Raw genomic sequence first — 16,098 nt, 5'->3', positions numbered from 1 at the left:
ACTAGATGTCGCCTTGTGGTGAAAACAGGCTCCTTCCGCACAGCCAGGTGTTCTGCTTTAGGCATTAATTATAACTATAACTTTTGAACTTGTTAGTTGAAACATATGGCCTTGCCCATTGACCAGAGAGCAGAATGGTGTTTATCTCTCACCAGTACAGCCCTTTCCCGCTGCGTCAGCTTGGAATGATACGGATCAATCATACATATCTCACACCTCTCCTGCTTCCCTGTGAAGCTGGTAAGACGAATAGCACACAATGCTGTCTGACACACATACACACCAGCTCTGAATGATTTAAAGGCCTTGTTATGATTGTCAGAGAATTGTTTATATCAAAAGGATAAATAAACTTATGAGTATTATGGTATCAGCTCCGATCCAAGAGTTTCTGGACTTCAGAATCTACTCGTCTCTATATTAAACATATGCATGCATATAAAATGAAGCAAATCTGACTTATGATTGTAGTTTCATTATCCCAACAGAGATTTATACTTCCTTACTTAAGAGGCAAATGGTAAAGGTTAATATTAATTCAATATAAAGACTAACTCTTTCCTTACAATACAGATACCCCAAACTAATATAACACCTCCAACTGATAGAGCTTCTCAAATTAAAACAGTACCTCAAACTAATACGCTACCTCAAGCTAAAACAATACCTGAAACGGATAGAGAATCTAAAACTAATATAATACCTCAAGCTAATACATCATCTCAAACTAATAAAGTACCTCAAACTAATACAGTACCTCAATCAAATACAACACCTTAAACTAATACAGTACCTCAAACCGATACAGAACCTGAAACATAAATTAATACCTCAAACTCATACAGCATCTCAATCTAATACAGTATCTCAAAGCAATAAAGTACCTCAAACAAATACAACAGCTTAATCCAATACAGCACCTCAAACTGATGCAGAATCTGAAATTAATATTTTTTTTAATTCGTTAATGGGATGTGGGTGTCGCTGGCGAGGCCGGTATTTATTGCCCATCCCTAATTACCCTTGAGAAGGTGGTGGTGAGCCGCCTTGTTGAACCGCTGCAATCCGTGTGACGAAGGCTCTCCCGCAGTGCTAATAAGTAACAGACAAAGCAGCGATTAGCGCGCCGGTTGCAGGAGAGCTGGTTGGCGGTGATATCGATGCTGTGAGCGAGATCAGACCGTTTCCATGTTTCCACAAACAATGTTCCTTCCTTTATTTCTGGAAAAGTAACACTGATAATGGACAACGACATTTCTGTGGCTGCAACATGAAACTTTGGCCAGGTGACACGCTGCTTTCGTGTATCTTGCAAGAAACCGCACCGGTTGGTCTCTGTGGCGCAATCGGTTAGCGCGTTCGGCTGTTAACCGTAAAGGCTGATGTTTCGAGCAAGAAAACACTCAATGAACAATATCATCTGCGCATGCCATTCGCAATAGTTAAACTGCGGTCGGATAACAGGTACATGAAAAAAACAGTGAAATGTTTGTGTGGGCGCGATGCTCTGGGATTCCCTGCCTGACCATCTCCACCGATCCTTCTCTGCAGCCTTCCTGAATACAGCGCAGTAAATGTATCTCTGTGAAATGAGCTCCTGGACAGTAATACGGAAATTAGTTTGGCTGAGGGGTGATATCCATATCACAGAGCTTGAAGTATCAGTTTTCTGTAGTGTAGTGGTTATCACGTTTGCCGAGAAAGCGAAAGGTCCCCGGTTCGAAACCGGGCGGAAGCATTTTGAAACCTTGTCCCCATTAAAAATGATGAAATATTTAACGATTCACACTGCTGAATAATGTGAACAAAGTCCACATCTCCCAGCCCTGTTCATGCAGTCCGTTGGGAGCAGGCAATGAATGCCAGCGTGATATTGGGGGTGAAGGCTGCTTCCAAGACTGTCTCACACCCGGTGGGATCTGGCGGAGATTTGATAAGCCCGATCCATTTAACCAATATATGAAACGGTGTTTGAGAAACATTCAAAAAATATAATAACATCCAGGATCCTGTCTTCAGAGTGCGTGGCGCAAAGGTCTGACTCCAGATCAAAAGGCTGCGTGTTCACCTCACATCGGGGTCACTGTTTCTTTCACCGCTCACATGAGACTGGATAATTCCCGAATGAAGGTTTCAATTGCTTTTTCACACAAAACAAAACAGAAGTTTAGTCTAAACCCTGACTCAGTACCGACCCAGTGGCAGGGAGGGGAGCGCCTGATACCCTCATTTATTTCATGCAACAAACTGACACGAATACTGGTATTGATTCAAAATCGACCTGCAGATGGACACACACAGAAAAAAGACAACCACAGAAACAGACAGCAACTACTTGTATATATATATATATATATATATATATATGTATATATCGCCTTGAACGTGGTCAGACGATTTAAGCTCGGTGAACTTGCTTCTGCTTTCTGAACTGTACTTGTCCATCCTTCAGAGGTCACGGGAAATATATTTTTTGCCTTTGGAAAAAAGACGCGAAAAGCAGAGACATGTTTGTTTTCAACACGGCTGGTGAAATGGCCGGACTATCATAAATTAGGGGTCGCCTTTGAAACACTGAAAGGAGACTACCTAAAAATCACTGAGTGCAAATTATTTAAAATCACGGTCACTATTTATTTAGGTCTGAAAGAAATAACAATCAACATGGCATGATGTGGAGATGCCGGTGATGGACTGGGGTTGACAATTGTAAACAATTTTACAACACCAAGTTATAGTCCAGCAATTTTATTTTAAATTCACAAGCTTTCGGAGGCTTCTTCCTTCCTCAGGTGAACGTTTGTTGGAAACGTTTGTCATTTCCAACAAACGTTCACGTGAGGAAGGAGGAAGCCTCCGAAAGCTTGTGAATTTAAAATAAAATTGCTGGACTATAACTTGGTGTTGTAAAATTGTTTACAATGAACATGGCAGTCAGCGTCCGCGGTGAGACGGTGTCGAACTTGTTTGCTGCGAAGTTCACCGCTGGGCTAAAGTTGAAGGACGCGAACCCACTCAATGTAAAGAATGAGCTCAGAACCAACAGGTCCCGTCAACGTCAAACACCTCCTTTCTTGTTCAATGGAGGGAGTAGAGGCGTGTTCATCATCAGACGCCAGCAACTTTAAGAACTGGAACAGATAAAGGCACAGATGCAAGTTCCAAATCTTTTCAATGCAAAGTTATTTCACTTTATTTAAAGTGCGGTGAGGCTGAAAACGGGTCCCAGATGATTTGCGTTCACTCGTGACTTGTTTTCCAGTGTTTGTCCGTCAGATTTGCAATTCAATTTGTATTGGATATTGAAGATATTTCAGGATGATTGCACAACATACCATGTGTAAAGCAACCATCTTGATAACTTCAATCATCACACACTCTACATCGACGCTGCAGAGGCCCCAGCACCCCTTTCAATATTGTTTTTCTTAACTCACAGTTTTCAAAAGGGAATTGGATAAACGCTTGGATGGAAACATTTTCAGGGCTATGGGGAAACAGCAGGCGAGTGGGACTAACTGGACTGCACTTTCAGAGAGCAGGCACAGGCACGATGGGCCGAATGGCATCCGAATGGCGCTGTCCTATTCTATGATTCTATTAATAGGTCAATTTCCACCTGTCACTGAGCCTCTCGAAATGGAGCGCAGTAATCGTGTCCCTGTGAAATGAGCTCCTGAACAGTAATACGGAAATTAGCGTGGCTGAGCGGTTTGAAACTGTGGTTCGGCTCCTAACAGGAAATTTCCTCTCTAGCTTTGATTAGTTTATGAATTATCTCCCCCCTTTCGATCTTAAATCTCTTTATATTTTTTTTGATCTCTTCTTCTCCTGTCATGCCCACAATATTAGTCTCCCTGGTAAATACTGAAGCAAAGTGATGATTTAATATTTCTGCCATTTCGCTGTCATTGCCTGTGAGTTTGTCATGTGTATCCCTTCGTGGCCCTATTCCAATCCTAAATTTTCTTTGGCTGTTAATGTGTCCAGAATACTTCGCTTTTTTGATATTCCTTTTTGCCTTTCTAATAGTTCTTTAGACTTCTTTCCCATTCTTTTCACATTCCCCTCTCTCCTTTATTGTCTCGTGTGTGCCTTTTTCTTTAGTTTCAATTTTGTCCTTATTTCTTTATTCATCCCTGTTGTATCATTTCTGGCTAGTTTTTTCTTGGTTTGTCGTGGGATATATTTCTCCTGGACTCTGTCGATCATCGTTTTAAATGTTTCCCACTGCTGTTCTGTTTCTTTGTCCCGGTCATTAATATGTCAAACATTTCACCATTCAAAACTTCTCAAGTCACATCTGCACGACAAAGCCAGTTGCTTTTGTGGGAGGAGCAAATCAACTTCGCAGAAAAATCAGCTGCAGCCCAATCCACAAATAAAATATTTCCAGGTCTTGGTAAAAATCAGCAATGTCAGAAGTGGGACTCGAACCCACGCCGAGCGGTCGAAGGCGCTGCGACTTGAACGCAGCGCCTTCGACCGCTCGGCCATTCTGACTACCGATACCATACTTTATTCTGCATTATTTCTGCACTGTTGGCCAGTGATAGCAGCATGAAACTTAAAAATGGTCCTCGCCGACTGTGGGGCTCGCACCCACGATCCTGAGATTAATAGTCTCATGTTCTACCAACTGAGCTAGCCAGGCCTGAGTACTAATAACCGCCTTATCTGTTATTGCAGCAAGCAGGAGAAAGACTCCATTTCAAATGAGGGACAGGATCAACTGTCACTTCGAAAGGCACGGACCAATCAAGGGCAGTCAGCATGGATTTGTTGAGGGGAGGTCGTGTCCAACTCACCTGATTGAATTTTTCGAGGAGATGACAAGGAGGATCGATGAGGGTAGCGCAATTGATGTCGTCTACATGGATTGCAGCAAGGCTTTTGAAAAATTCCCACATGGCAGATTGGTCGAAAAAGTAAAGGCCCATGGGATCCAAGGGAATGTGGCTTATTGGATCCAAAATTAGCTGATTGGTAGAAAGCAAAGGTTAATGGTCAACGGGTGTTTTTGCGGCTGGAAGGCTGTTTCCAGTGGGGTGTCGCAGGGCTCGGTACTTGGTCCTTTGCTTTTTGTGGTATACATTAACGGTTTGGACTGAAGCGTAGGGGGCATGATTGAGAAATTTGCGGTTGACATAAAAGTAGGCCGTGTGGTTGATAGCGGGGAGGAAAGCTGTGGACTGTGGGGGTTCAGGCAATTTTCTGATAAAAAAAAACATTCAATCTGTCTCTGAACTTATTTTGAACGAATACGTGTGTTTGACCCGGCACAGGCACGATGGGCCGAATGATCTCCTCTTGTGGACTAACATAATACCATGATACTAAGTGTTGTCAGATGGAAAAGCAACACATTCCAAATAAGAGCAGAGAGAGGAAACTAGTCTAACAGCATAACAGCACGGTGAGATATTGTATTTGAGAAGGATGAGGAGGGATAGTTTATCATGGTGGTAGTCACATTGGGTATCATTTGTGACTTTGATAAGGACCATTTCATGCTGCGACAGGGGTGGAAACCTGATCGGAGCGATTCAGCCCGGGCGCGGCCCCATCGTGTGCGGTGAGACGGAGGGGGGCGGGTGGAAGCAGCATGAAAGTTTAAAACGGTACTCTCCCAACGTGGGGCTCAAACCCACTACCCTGAGAGTTTTTAAAGATGAGGGGGAGCAGCCACTGTCTGTGTCTCCAGCTGCAATGGAAAGAACACATTCCAAGTCCGAGCAGAGAGAGCACACCATTCAGCTACCCATTGTGTTACATACCATGCTATCGGTTTCCGTAGTGTAGTGGTTATCACGTTCGCTTTACACGCGAAAGGTCCCCAGTTCGATCCCGGGCGGAAACATTATGTTGGAACTTGGTCTCCACAAACAGACAGATCGATTTTCTTCTCCTGCCAAAAAGGGAGACAGTGGCTGTTGCCGTATTCTTTGTCACCTGCATATTTTACTTCATTAAACAGATAATTTTGAGTGAGAGAAAACTGATCCACAGTGACGCTCTTTTCAAGTTTTATTCCCTTCTCATCTGGAAGGATATATTGGCTTTGGACAGAGTGGCTTTTGAAAGGAGTTCGTCCGGTGGGATGGACAAACCTTTTCCAATGGTGGGGGACAAGGGAATACGAACCAACCATCCACCAAGTTCTCCCGAATTCTCCGGTTCAATGGGAAACCGACCAACAAAAGCCCTTTCATTGACCGTGGAGGTTCAGACAATTTTCTGATAACAAAGCGCTCAATCTATTTCTCTTGTCTATTTCCCTATGTTTCCGGATACTGTCTGCATCTCTGCCCTGTGTTTCTCTCACTATGTGTCCACCTGCAGGGTGGTTTTTGAACGAAGATGTGTGTTTATCTTCTGTTATTTGCATTAAATAAATGAGGTCATCAGGTGCTTCCCTCCCGGCTCGAGGCAGACTTTCGAGCAGGGTTCTGTTAATTGTGAAGATGCAAAGAAAAATTGAATTGCAGAATTGTTCAAACCGGCTCTCAGGGAAAAAACTGTGACCCCGACGTGATTTGAACACACAATCTTCTGATCTGGAGTCAGACACCCTACCGTTGCTCTACGATGCTTGGGTGTTTCAAAGGTGATTGTTTCTATCAATGTTTGTCAAGCACCGCTTTTGAGCTCCGAGATTGGTCGAATGGGTTGGCTTTCAAATCCCCGCCCACTCCCACCGGATGTCAGGCAGCATCAGAAGCATCCTTCACCTGTCAGGGGCAGCATGGCGCTCGCTTCCATCGCCTGCTGTCAGCGGACTGCAGCAAATCCAATTACATTCATCCTGCACCCAGAATTATCACATCACAGGAAATGGATGTGGGAAACTGCTCAAGTTACAGAACAGGAGGGGAAACTTCTAAAAAACACTTAGACTTTCGGTGTTTAGACTTCGATTAGAACTGCAAAAAAGAACGTGTGAAAATATAAACTGTGGGTGTGATGTTTCTGTCTGTCGGAAACTGCTCAAAATACATAACAGGACGGGAAACTTCTGAAAAACACGTGGACTTTCGATGTTTGGACTTTGGTTAGAACTGCAAAAGAGAACGTGTGAAAATATAAACTATGGGTGTGATGTTTATATATAAAGTGAATGTTAGCGGATTTCTCCCGTTACTGTGGCAACTATGGGTTGTTAATTCATCAACAATAACTTCCGCTAGATTTTAGCCCGAGTGGTTACAAAATAGCAAGTTTAGTAGATTGACTTACAACAGAATTGTACCTCAGCTGTCTTCAACATTACATTCAACAGGATTATTATTATAATATAACTGTCTACAGATTACATTAATGTCAAGCAATCAACACAACCTGACCTGTCTGCGAATCCAGATATATCAGACCTGACCTTTGCGGACTGCCTGTGGCAATGGACTTCTGACTGACCCCTATTGAGAGGTCTAACATTTGAGAAGGGAGCATGCCCTATCTTTATACGATTCGGTTACATTGTTCTGTACGTAAGCACCACTGATCTTAACTCATGATCGTAAACCATCCGACTTTGCTGACTCTCAGAAACCACCAATGATTGTTTCATGTCTTCGTGCTTATTTAGCCTTTCTCCGTCATCAGGTTTTATATGCTTATACTAGGTTAGTACAACCTGGAGATCAGGTGTCCAGGACACCCAAGTTTCTGTGGACATCAACATTTAATAGTTTCTCACCATTTCAAAAATATACTGTTTTTCTGTTCTTCCTACCAAAGTGAATAACCTCACATTTCCCCACATTATGCTCCATCTGCCACCTTCTTGCCCACACACTAAAACTGTCTATATCCCTTTGCAGACTCTTTGTGTCCTCCTCACAGCTTACTTTCCCACCTAGCTTTGTATCATCAGCAAACTTGGATACGTTGAACTCGATCCCTTCATCAAGTCATTAAAAGTCTTCTATAGGCATATAAATAGTAAACAGGTAGTAAGAGGAGGGGTAAGACCGATTAGGGACCAAAAAGGAGATCTACACATGAAGGCATAGGGCATTGCTTAGGTACTAAATGAGTATTCTGCATCCGTCTTTACCAAGGAAGAAAATGCTGCCTAATTGACAGTAAAAGGGGAGGTAGTTGGGATACTGGATGGGGTGAAAATTGATAAAGAGGAGATACTAGAAAGGCTGGCTGTACTTAAAGTAGATAAGTCACCTGGTCCGAATAGAATGCATCCTTGGTTGCTGAGGGAAGTAAGGGTGTAAATTGCAGAGGTCCTGGCCATAACCTTTCAATCCTCCTTAGATACAGGGTTTGGTGCCAGAGAACTGGAGAATTGCAGATTTTACACCCTTGCTCAAAAAGGAGTGAAAGGATAAACGCAGCAATTACAGGCCAGTCAGTTTAACCACGGTAGTGGGAAGCTTTTAGAAATGATAATCCGGGACAAAATCAATTGTCATTTGGACAAGAAAGCCACTGTGGATTTGTTAAATGCAAATCGTGATTGAGTTTTCTGATTAGTTAACAGAGACGGCTGATGAGGGCAATGTGGTTGATGTTTTGTATATGGCCTTTCAAAAGGCGTTTGATAAAGTGCCACAAAATAGGCTTGTCAAAAGGGGGGATAGTGGCTGCTTCCTTATTCTTTAAAAGCGCTTTCTTTTATTTCACTCAACAGATAACTTTGAGTGAGCGAAAACTGATCCACAGTGACGCTTATTTCAAGTTTATACCCTTTGAATCTGAAAGGATATATTGGCCTTGGAAGGAGTGCAGCACAGATTCACCAGATTGTTACCAGGGTGCGATGCCTTAAATTATGAGAAGATGTTCTATAAACTCGGCTTAAAGTCACACAAGTCACACTGCAAAAAGTTTTCATTTTTCTTACATACATTAATGACCTGCACTTGGGTGTACAGGGTATAATTTCAAAGTTTGCAGATGGCACGAAACTCGGAAATCGATCAAACAATGTGATGGATACTATCAGACTTCAGGAGGACATAGACAGCCTTGTGAAATGGACTTTATTAATAGGGGCATAGAGTAAAAAAGCAACAAAGTTATGACAAACGTTTACAAAACACTGATTAAGCTGCAGCTGGAGTATTGTGTTCAATTCTGGGCACCGCACTTTCGGAAAGATGTCAAGGCCTTGGAGAGGGTGCAGAGGAGATTTACTAGAATGGTAACAGGGATGAGGGACTTCAGTTATATGGCGAGAATGGAGAAGCTGGGATTACCCCATAGAGCAGAGAAGGTTAAGCGGAGATTTGACAGAGGTGTTCAAAATAATGAAATGTTTTGATAGAGCAAATAAGGAGAAACTGTTTTCAGTGGCAGAAGGGTCGGTATCCAGAGGACACAGATTTAAGGTAATTGGCAAAAGAGCCAGAGGCGACATGAGGGAACATAATTTACACAGCGAGTTGTTATGATCTGGAATGCGCTGCCTGAAAGGCCGGTGGAAGCAGATTCAATAGTAACTTTCAAAAGGGGATTGGATAAATACTTGAAAAGGAAAACAAATTGCAGGAATTCTGAGGAAAGAGCTTATGGGTGGTGAGACCATTGGATCGCACTTTCAAAGGGCTAGCACAGGCACGATGGGCCGAATGATCTCCTTCTGTTTTGTAACATGTTAAGTGTTGCTGGACGGAGAAGCAACACATTCCAAATCAGAACAGAGACAGGAGAGTAAGTCAGTTCACCATTGTTGTTAATGAAATAGTAGCAGTTTCCGTAGTGTAGTGGTTATCGCGTTTGCTTTAACACACGAAAGGTTCCCGAGCATAAACATCCAGGGAGGAGTTTTTTTATCCTGCCAAAAAAGGCAAAACCTTTCTGCTGGTGAGGGAGTCTAAGTCAATATCACAATATCAGAATCTCTGTTTGACGAGTGAAAACGGCCATACGCATCACTGTGAGTGTCAGAGACGAGTCTCAAGGTGCCGCGTCCTGTACAGTGAATGTCAAAACTTTTAAAAGTTGCAGAAAGTGTTAGGGATTCATTTACACAAACCTAATGGGAATGAGATTTTGTCAGAGGTTGCAGCCTTCTCAACTTCTCTTGCCCTTTGTGAGGCGACTGCTCCGGTTTAAATTCACAAACTGGATGAGTTGGTGATCACGGTGCACCAGACTCAGCGGTCCCGGGTGAGACAGTGAGAGAAATCAGCCCGGGGGCGGAAACAATGTGCGCGGTGACACTGCACGGGAGGTCGGGGGGAGTCAGAGCTGGGGTTCACCCCTGAAAGCAACAGAAACAGTTTAAAAGAGAATTCGCCCAACGTGGGGCTCGAACCTACGACCCTGAGTTCAAGAGGCTCATGTTCTACCAACTGAGTTCGCCGGGCCTGGAATGCACAGCTCCTCTTAACTCGGCCCTGGCTGTGCAGGGACAGCAATCCCAACATAACGTCCATATCATTGGCTGTGTTTATCTCATTGTCTGTGTCGACCTGCAGGTTGATATTGAACGAATCCGAGTGTTTGTCTTCTGTTTTTAACATTAAATAAAAGAGGGCATCAGACACTTCCCTCCCTGACACTGGGGAACAAGTGAGACAGACTTGTTATTGTGAAAACGCAAATAAAGCATTAATTGCGGAATTTTACAGACTCTTATCAGCGCCAAAAGTAGCTTTACACCCCAATAAATAAATAAATGATACAAATAATACAATAATACATTTGTAAATAACAGAGTCACGAAACCAAAAATATTATTTGTACCTAATGTAAACACTCCCAGATATATTTGAAAATCTGCCATGCCTTCCCTGGTGGTCTTGTTGTTCGGATTCGGGACCTTCACAGCTGTGGCCTGGGTTCGATTCCCGGTTTGGGAATTTTGCTCTGACAAAAAACAAACGCAAATTTTGTCGAATCATGGCAAATTCACCGCACAGAAGGAGGCCATTCTGCCCATCGCGTCCGCGCCGGACGAAAATAAGCCACCCAGTCTAATCCCACTTTCCAGCACTCGGTCCGTAGCATTTTACGTTACGCCACTTCAGGTGCATATCCAAGTATTATTTAAATGTAACGAGGGATTCTGCCTCTCCCACCCTTTCAGGCAGTGCGTTCCAGACACCCACCACCCTCTGGGTGAAAGAAATTCTCCTCAGCTCCCCTCCAATCCTTCCACCAATCACTTTTAATCTCTGCTCCCTGGTTATTGACCTCCCTGCTAAGGTAAATAGGTCCTTCCAATCGCCTCTATCAAGGCCCTTCATAATTTTGTACAACTCAATTAAATCACCCCTCAGCCTCCTCCGTTGCAAAGAAATCAACCCCAGCCGATCCAATCTTTCTTCACAGCCAAAATTCTCCAGCCCTGGCAACCTCCTCGTAAATCTCCTCTGTACCCTCTTTAGTGCAATCACATCTTTTTTGACCAGTCTGCCAATTGGGACCTTGTCAAAAGCCTTGCTAAAATCCATGTCGACTACATCAAAGTACTCCAGGTGTGTTCTCACCCAAACCCTATTTAATTGCAGCAAGACTTCCTTATACTCCAACCTCCTTGCAATAAGGCCAACATACCATTTTTCTTCCTAATTGCTTGCTGTACCTGCATGTTAAATTTCTGTGATTTGTTTACAAGTAAACCCAACTCCCTCTGAATACCAACATTTATTGGACTCTCACCTTTTGAAAAATATTCTGCTTTTCTATTCTTCCTACCAAAGTGGACAATTTCACATTTTCCCACCTTATACTCCAACTGCCACTTTCTTACCCAATCACTTAACCGTCCACCTCTCTTTGCGTCCTCCTCAAGGTTACTTTCCCACCTACCTTTGTATCATCAGCAAACTTGGATCCATTACACTCGGTCCCCTCATCTAAGTCATTAATATAGAATGTGAACAGTAACTGCAATATAAATTGTCCAGGATCGAAAGCAGGGCCGTTCGTGTGTAATGCGAACTGGTAACCACGACACCACAAAAAAACCGCTGGTGACTTATACTGGACAGAGGGGAACTGACCAGTCACCTCTCTCTGCTCTGATTGGGACAATTTTACTTCTCTTTAAACAACATCTCTCCTGTCCCACACTAAAATCATGGAATAGAATCATAGAATATTACAGCACAGAAGGAGGCCATTCGGCCGTGTTGTCCTGCCTACTCTTTGAAAGAGCTGTCCAATTTAGTCCCAAAAAACTCAGCCTTTTCCCTGTCACCTTGCAAATCAGTCCTCTTCAAGTACCTGTCCAATTGCCTTTTGAAAGTTCCTATGAAAGCTGCTTCCACCACCCTTTCAGGGAGTGGCTACCAGATCGTAACAACCCTCTGTGTGAAAAACAAAATCTCCTAATTTCCCCTCTAGTCCTGAAAGCTCTCAATCCTTCTCCACGGATGCCTTTTTACAACCATTTCATTCATCAAAACCACACAAGTTACACAGGAAAAAGGCTTCATTTTCAAGTAATTAACGTTCCGAAGGAGCTCCCTAATTTCCCTCCCCTAACCTTATGAATCAGAGCATTCTCGTCCGGATCCTTTTCCAAATGAACCGGCCTCCCCCCGCCTCAGGAAGTAGCCATTCTGATTCTGTGAATGTGGCCAGTTTTGTTCGGGCAGTTGGTTTGACAGGGACCTCACACTGCACCCTCCTCCCGCGTTTTCTTCCACATCCGCAGATTGGAGCCGGGGCCTGGACTGATTTTTTTCTCTGTCTCACCCGGGGCCGCTGAATCTCCTACTCAGATCACAAACCAGCTCTCCTACACCCGATCACCAACTCACCCAGTTTGTAAATTGAAACCGGAGCAAGTGCCTCGTCAGAGGGTAAGAGATGGAGGGGAGGCAGCAACCTCTGACAAAATCTCAGGCTCATCAGAGAGGTTTGTGTATCTGAACTCCGAAAAAACTTCTGCTCCTTTTAAAGTTTTGAACATTGCACACGATGCGGCACTTACAGACTCGTCTCTTGTACTGACAGTCAAGCAAGCGGAGGGTTCACTCGCGAAAGCAGAGTAATAGTTTAAAACAGAATTTGCCCAAGGTGGAGCTTGAACCCACGACCCTAACAGTCTCATAAGCTACCAACTGAGCTAGCTGGGCCTGCTTAAGGTTTTCCATTTGGTCTGTTATTGCAGCGAGGCGGCTGCTGGCTCCGCCCCAGGGGCTGAGTTCAGAATCACAGAAGGATGCAGCTCAGAAGCAGGCCATTGGGGCCATCGCGCCCTTCCATTCGACCGTGGAGGTACAGGCAATTCTCTGAGAAACCGGTTTGTCTATTTCCCGGTGTTTGCCTGTCTCTCTGGCTGTGTTTATCTCTGTGCGTGTGGAGCTGCAGGCTGATTTTGAATTAATAAGTGTGTTTGTGTCTGTTTCTTGCAATAAATAAATGAGGGAATCAGACGCTTCTCTCCCTGACGCTGGAGAACTAGTGAGGCAGAATTCAGAGCATCGTTCTGTTTATTGTTGAAAAGGGAATGCAAAATGATTTCCGGAATTACTCAGACTCCTACCAGCGCTAAATACATGGAAAACCCCGACGTGACTTAAACACGTTACCTCCCGATGTGGAATCAGACGCGCTATCGTTGCGCTTCGAAGTCTGATGGCAGGGACGTGGATGTTTACCTTTATGTAATTTTCTCATACACCGTTTCATTTATTTCAGATTACCAAATCCCCGCCCACTCCCACCGGGTGTCAGGCAGCCTCAGAAGCAGCCTTCACCTGTCCGCGGCAGCATGACTGCAGCAAATCTAATTGCACACACCCGGCACCCAGAATCATCACATCACAGGAAAGGAACTGCTCAAAATCATAACAGGACAGGCAGCATCTGAAAAAACGCTGAGACTTTCGATGTGTGAACTTTGTTCAGGACTGCTAACAAGACGTTGTGAAAATTTAAACAATGGATGTGTATAAATGGATGTCATGCTTCTGCATAAAATGAGTGTTTATGTTATGTGTGTCATTTATAAATTTATTTTGATTATTTTTACAATATGATATATCTCGTTATAAATACATATGATTGCATCTGTGACACTTATAAATACATTTGGGTGTACCTGTTTGGTGATTATCAATATATCTCTGTGTATCTGTGTTATGTATTAGTGTGTAATGAAAAATAAGACATCGAGGACTGAAACCGATGGTTTCATTCTTCCCGTCGTTTAGCAGGATGAAATTACTCGGCCATGCAGGCGACCTTTTTTGTCTTCATTCATGGGATGTGTGTGTCAATGGCAAGGTCAGCATTTATTGCCCATCCCTAATTGCTCTTGAGAAGGTGCTGGTGAGTCGCCTTCGTGAACTGCACCTTTCATTGACTGTGTCATTGACATTTTCTGGATAGGGAGAAACTATTTCCGCTGGTTGGGAATTCTAGGACGAGGGGGCGCAGTCTAAAAATTAAATCTGAGATCGATAGCTTTTTGCCAACCGAAGGTATGAAGGGATATGGGCCAAAGGCAGGGATATGGAGTTAGATCACAGATCAGCCATGATCTAATCAAATGGCGGAGTGGGCTCGAGGGGCGAAACAGCCCACTTCTTGTTCTGATGGTACATTTCCCCAAGTGTCTGTTCTCTGTAGTTTTTGAATGACCACCTTGTGTTTCCAGCATATTTTCGTTAAAGCTCGGTTTCGGGATGAGCCGGTGGGCTTCAAAACGTGCCATGGATGGAGACCGGATTGGTTATTGCGGGAAGAGCAAATCAACTGGGCCGAAAAATCAACTGCAGCTCAAGCTACAAATAAAATAGGATGTCAGAAGTGGGAGTCGAACCCACGCCTCCAAAGGAGACTGCGACCTGAACGCAGGTCGCAGTCTTAGACGCCTTAGACCGCTCGGCCATCCTGACTGATAAATCTCTTTTTCACTCGCCACTCTTTCCACATTGAGAGCCCCCCGCCACCCGGAGAAAGTTTCACTCACTCCAGTGCTTGGTCAGATAAATGCTGCTGGAGAGGCTCGGTGAGCGCGATGCCACCTCCCCGGGTTTTCCTGAACCTATTGTACTTTATTCCTATTTAATCACGGGAATATCCGCAATCAGGAACTCAACAGAATTAAAAGCTGAATCACAGAGAAAGAGAAATCCATGTTACATCTGATAAAATTCAAAACAGTGCTCCCTGATGGTCTAGTGGTTAGGATTTAGCGCACTTATAACCGCGGTCGGGGTTCAATTCCCAGTCAGGATACTAACGTTTGAACAGTTGTTATATTAATCGCATGAAAGTACTCAAACTCAGTTGGAAGAAAAAAAAAACAATCATTGTTTTCATCGCCATTAATTAACCAATAACGTTATTTTGCAGAATGAAAGGCTACTGAGGGAAGTTGAAAAACTTTAATAATTTCTTTTGTGCGATGAACTTTTTATCCCTTCTCATTTTTCACACTGTATTTTTAAGGGCTCGGTTTAAAATGTTCAGTGCTCGTGAGACCACGGATTTGTGATAAATTTAACAGGACTGGCTATTTCACAGAGGGAAAAAAACTTGCCCCGACATAATGTTCCGGCCCAGGATCCATTTGCGTGTAAGGCAAACGTGATAACCACGACACTACGGAAACCTCTGCTTTGATTATCAGCCATAAATTAGAATGACTGCAATGATTCTCTTTCATAACTATTCAATTGATCGAAGTTGCACAAGTCACAAAAGAAAAATGTTCATTTCAAAGTTATTAAACTCCCAAATGTGACCTGCCTTGTTTGGACAGGGATTAACCCTGACGTCACAGCCTCAACAAAACATATTCTCAACATTTCCATTGGGAACAGGAGGAGGCCATTCAGCCCCGAACACCTGCTCCGCCCTTCAATTAGATCAGAGATGATCTGTACCTCAAATCCATTTATCCGCCTTTGCTCCCGATCCCTCGATACCCTCACCCAACAAAACTCTATCGATCTCAGTCTTGAAAGCTTCAATTGACCCCCAGCATCCACAACCTTTTGGGGGACAGAGTTCCAGACTTCTCCTGCCCATTGTGTAAAAAAGTGCTTCCTGATTTCGAACCTGAATGGCATGGTTCTAATTTTAAGGTTATGTCCCCCTCGTTCTTGATTCCGCAGATGAAATTGATTCTCTCTCTCTCTATTCTATCGACTCATTTAAACATGTTAAACACCTCGC

The 16,098-nt window shown here is 43.6% G+C and overlaps 4 non-coding genes across 4 annotated transcripts; 2 read left to right on the top strand and 2 right to left on the bottom strand.

The window, feature by feature from the left end:
• The first annotated feature begins 1,664 nt into the window (after window positions 1–1,664).
• Window positions 1,665–1,738, top strand: trnas-aga (transfer RNA serine (anticodon AGA)). The gene has a single exon. It is a non-coding gene; the product is annotated as a tRNA-Ser (tRNA).
• A 2,678-nt stretch (window positions 1,739–4,416) lies between these two features.
• trnal-caa (transfer RNA leucine (anticodon CAA)) lies at window positions 4,417–4,503 on the bottom strand. The gene has a single exon. It is a non-coding gene; the product is annotated as a tRNA-Leu (tRNA).
• A 1,284-nt stretch (window positions 4,504–5,787) lies between these two features.
• Window positions 5,788–5,860, top strand: trnav-uac (transfer RNA valine (anticodon UAC)). Its single transcript has one exon. It is a non-coding gene; the product is annotated as a tRNA-Val (tRNA).
• Window positions 5,861–14,716: 8,856 nt separating this feature from the next.
• On the bottom strand, window positions 14,717–14,813 carry trnal-cag (transfer RNA leucine (anticodon CAG)). The gene has a single exon. It is a non-coding gene; the product is annotated as a tRNA-Leu (tRNA).
• Window positions 14,814–16,098: the final 1,285 nt, after the last annotated feature.

Source organism: Heptranchias perlo, unplaced genomic scaffold (genome assembly GCF_035084215.1).
Source record: "Heptranchias perlo isolate sHepPer1 unplaced genomic scaffold, sHepPer1.hap1 HAP1_SCAFFOLD_138, whole genome shotgun sequence".
In the NCBI taxonomy this organism is placed as follows: domain Eukaryota; kingdom Metazoa; phylum Chordata; class Chondrichthyes; order Hexanchiformes; family Hexanchidae; genus Heptranchias; species Heptranchias perlo.
Note: the sequence above shows the minus strand (reverse complement) of the source record. Positions and strands in the feature narration are given on the sequence as shown.